The sequence below is a fragment of the Cyprinus carpio genome, chromosome B19 (assembly GCF_018340385.1).
Source record: "Cyprinus carpio isolate SPL01 chromosome B19, ASM1834038v1, whole genome shotgun sequence".
Lineage (NCBI taxonomy): Eukaryota > Metazoa > Chordata > Actinopteri > Cypriniformes > Cyprinidae > Cyprinus > Cyprinus carpio.
In genome coordinates, this window is record NC_056615.1 from 24,572,264 (window position 1) to 24,576,674 (window position 4,411).

Here is a 4,411-nt window from a genome sequence, read left to right on the forward strand (position 1 = left end):
TTTGAATAATCTGTTAAAATGTTAACATTAAATAAATATTAAATAAATGATATTATTATTAATTCTTGAGCATTAAATCAACATATTAGAATGATTTCTAAAGGATCATGTGGCACTGAAGACTAGAGTTATGATGCTGAAAATTCAGCATTGCATCACAGAATAAATTATATCTTAAAATATATTCAAATACAAATCAGTTATTTTAGATTGTAATAATATTTCACAATTGAGCTTTTTTTTACTGTATTTTCAAAAAAATAAATGTAGCCTTGGTGAGCAGGAGAGACTTCTTAAAGATTTGAAAATCTTGAAAATCTAAACTTTTGAACAGTAGAGTGTATTTTGTCAATACACACCTGCCTTTACACAGAATGACTATTCAAAAGCAGGTGTGTATTGATAAAATACATAATGAAACATGCCTTTTTTCCCTGCACAACAGCACAATCACGTCATCTAGCAGCAGGAACTGACTGCAGCCATTCATGTCTGTTATTCTGACATGATGTGAAAGCAGCTTAAATATTAATTCGATTGGCTGTAATTGTGCGGAAGCATTTTCTCAGCTCTCTACTGGAATTGGTGGTACACACTTTTAGGAAAAAAGGTACAAAAGCTGTCACTGGGGCGCTACACATTCAAAAGTACACCTTTGTATCTTATTTACCCCTGATAGGGTGCATATTTCTACCTCAAGAGTACATTATTAGTACATAAAGGGAGCAAATAAGTACCCAAAAGGTGCATATTCTGAAAGAGTACCGCCCCAGTGACAGCTTTTGTAACAATCACAGGCACAGATAAGGCAGCGGTGAAGAACAGCAGCGTTCTTGCTCTGACAGGCTTGGACAGAAAGAAAGAAAGAAACAAACAAAAAAAGTCCTGCACTCCTGACACCGGTAACGGATGAGAGGATGTGCTGAAGATAAGCTGCGTCCCCCGTTTACACCTGGGAATAAAATCTGTCTCGGGTGATCCGATCACAAGTGGTCAGGCGAGACAGATTTCTGTTTACACCTGATAGCAACACACATCTCCGTGGCCGCTTGTGTACAGATTTCATACGCATTACTAACTACCTCCAAATGCAGTTTCAATAATTATTTTGGACACTGTTCAAACCTGCATATAGTGCTGTGCCATTTCTGACTGGATCAGCTGCTCGTACCAGTGTCAGAGACAGTCAGCTTGAGGGGAATCTGGAATATATCTGCAATAAACAAATTAACAGATTTAGAAGGGAATCTCATTTCAATTAACGCTGGTGGGTCAAAAACGTCGCTTGAGTTTTGATAAAGGAGTCACATTATATTTTAACACAACATCTGAATAGTAGCATGATTTTGTCACCTTAATTAAATAGCTGGTAAAAGCAGCTTTAATTGTCATTAATCAACTTAATTCCTTTCAAAAATGGGGAAAATGTGTGCTGCGTTCACGCCACGTCATTCATGGAGCACTCTTTTCACAAATAAATAAATAAATGCTAATAAACACTGGAAATGGCACTTTATGCTAAATTATGAGCATGCAGTCTAGCCCTTAATTAGAGGACAATTCAGTAATTGTGACAGGACATCATGACAGCCAGATGCTCCAACAGTGGGTAAAGAGATGTGTAATCAGCCACTTTAAATGCCCTTATTGCCCAGATCATGGCATAAGAGAAAACAAACCTCACCAGCAATGTCACAGAACAAAGTAAACCACTTTGTGAAAATACAGCAAGTCTGCTATATGATGCCTGACATAAAGTTATTTTAATATAACTGTATATTAAGCATCATTTACTAGACTTACTGGTAAATAAGCTTGATATTCAGTTAAAGTACCTGAAGTAGCGAAGTTTGTTAAATGTTTTCATTAGTAACAGTGTGCACCAGCCTAAACAACAGTTGCATGAATGTTTAATTGAATATTAATATGCTCATTTTTAAACAGCCCACAGACAGTGTTAATTTTTAAGGTTTTAGGCATACTGTACGTCCTAGTCAATAATTTATCCTGTCCCATTCATTATTTTAACTAAAATGAATTTTTTTTTCAATGAAAATGAATTTATGGTGATGTACAACAAAAAAAAAAAAAAGTCAAATTGTATCAAAAAAAGTTACAAATTTACAAACATTGCATAGAGCTAGCAATCAATTTATAGTAAATATTATTGTGATTAAAATTATTGTATACAATTAGTTATCTTAATAACACTTTATTAATAACAGGTTAAAAATACAATTTCCAACAGATGTATTACACCTGATCACACTGCAAACTGAGCTGTCCCTCCTCTGTGTTTTTGTCTCATTTTCCAGTTAAAAATGTCCAAAGATTCTTAAATCAATATGCATTAACTTGAGTATAAAAATGACATAAGCTATGAAGTGTTGTTTTCTGAGAACCAGAACAAAGATATGCGGGTGGGCATGGAAAAATGTATTCAAAGGGAGTGTTCTTTGCCCACTGACAGATATTTGTTCTTGTTTCAAGTAAAAACTCGCTTCATATTGTTCAGTTTCTCAGAAAATAAGACTTCATCTTCATTTACCATCTCAATGAAATGTAAACATTTAAGGATGTCTAGATATTTTAACTGGAAAACTAGACAAAAATACTGAGGAAAACATATTTTTTTATTTTTGCAATGCATTCAGCATTTAATGCCATGACTATGATTTTAAGAATTGTCAATTAAGATTTCTAATGATGTTTTAAGACCCACAGAAACCCTGTTTAAATTCATTACTCTCAGAGACGATACAGTGGCTGAGCAGATGTTACAGAGCCCCATTTGATGCTGTATAAAAGGAGTTACAGGTGAACTTCCTCCAGGGATCCAAACAGCTGCCGAAAGGTTGAGGAACATGAACGGGGAGGAATTACCGTTCATCCCAGCGGACCTGGAAAAAAAAAAAACCACACTCACAAACAATTACCCAAGTAACAGTAAACATGAAAGGAATGCATGAGAGAGGCAGCGATAATGAGAACGAATCAGAAAAACACACACATCCATATAATAGGATTGATTTTACAAGTGCTAAATACCTGCTATCATGCCGCGCACACGTTCAGTGAGGATGAACGGTGGCTTAGTGACACTATCCAAACCTGAGGCATGTCGGCGCACCCTTTGGACTCTAGAGGTGTGAAAGGACTCCTGTGAATTACATTGCCTGTCTTATTGGATTGTGCGTATTGACAGACATTGCAGACAGATGGCCGTTTTGCAACGCTCTGGCGACGGACGCCGCTAGCCACCCCCGCTAGCATATGTACAGCAAAGACAATGACATGCAAAATGAAAATAAAAACAAAGAAATATGAGTGTTCTTCTGTCAGTCTCACTTTGTGAATCGTATTGAATGAACAGATCGGGTTAGGTTGATGCTATCCTGCCGTACGGTTGACTGTCGCGCAAAAAACACCAGCTTAAAATGAAAGGGCCTGCCGGTTGCCGATACAGGTGTAATTTCCGCGGTCAATGTGAATGAATTTAATGAACGATGTACAAAAGACAAACATCCCATAGGGTATATGAGAGATCTTAGATATGGGTGCTTTTGTTGACGTTTTTTCAATTTGATCCGCACCTCCGCACTCAAATCTCATCTCAGCAAAATATATCCGAGGCGCTGCTTTGTTGATTTAAACAACAATGGATTTTTAACTACCGGAGCATGTTCGTACAAATCGACTGATAACCTGCGATAACCCACCTTCTTCTCTTTCTGCCCTCAGCCTCTGTCGTCACTAGAGAATGAGAAACAAGAAAGCTCATTTCATCTTGTTTTTTCACACATATTTTCCAAAGTATCTCCTTTCTCAGGTTGCCATAATGTTTATGAACGTAACCACTTCAAGGGGTTAAAAAATTAGCTTTGTAACTATAGCTTACACCTAAACACCATACTGACTAGTTGTTATTATTACTACAGTAAAATTGTGATAACTTGTGATAGACACCACTGCCATTTAAAAAAAACAATTAGAATAAAGGTTCTCAAGAAAACGCTTCCTTTGACTGAGATCCCATAATATTCTGATTTATTGGCATACTTTATTGCTATGACGAACATTAGTACTACTATTGCTCATGTTAGTGATTTGAATTTTCACCTACACTATTAACAATAAAGTATCCAAAAAGAATATTCTAAACAACATTTATCCAATAGAATAACAACTTCTCTTATTCCCAAAACAACCTTAATATTCTAAAGAGCCTTTTTCCACATTTTTTCTTAGTGTGAAGAACATTTTAATAATTTTAAGCATCTATTTCCACTAATAAAGAACGTTTTGTGCAAAGGAAAGGTTATAGGGGATCTGATATCATTTACTCACCATCAAGAAGTTCCAAACAGCTAACAGTAATAGCCATTGACTTCCATAGTATTTTATTCCCCAT

General features: G+C 36.0%; 1 long non-coding RNA gene across 2 annotated transcripts; it reads right to left on the reverse strand.

The window, feature by feature from the left end:
• Positions 1-648: 648 nt before the first annotated feature.
• Positions 649-3,957, reverse strand: LOC122140769. Of its 2 annotated transcripts, XR_006157342.1 has the most exons (4): positions 3,720-3,957; positions 3,049-3,160; positions 2,747-2,900; positions 649-1,213 (listed from the first exon to the last, which is right to left on the reverse strand). It is a non-coding gene; the product is annotated as an uncharacterized LOC122140769 (long non-coding RNA). The 2 variants fall into 2 exon arrangements; XR_006157341.1 differs by lacking the exon at positions 649-1,213 and having other exon boundaries at positions 2,215-2,900; positions 3,720-3,955.
• Positions 3,958-4,411: the final 454 nt, after the last annotated feature.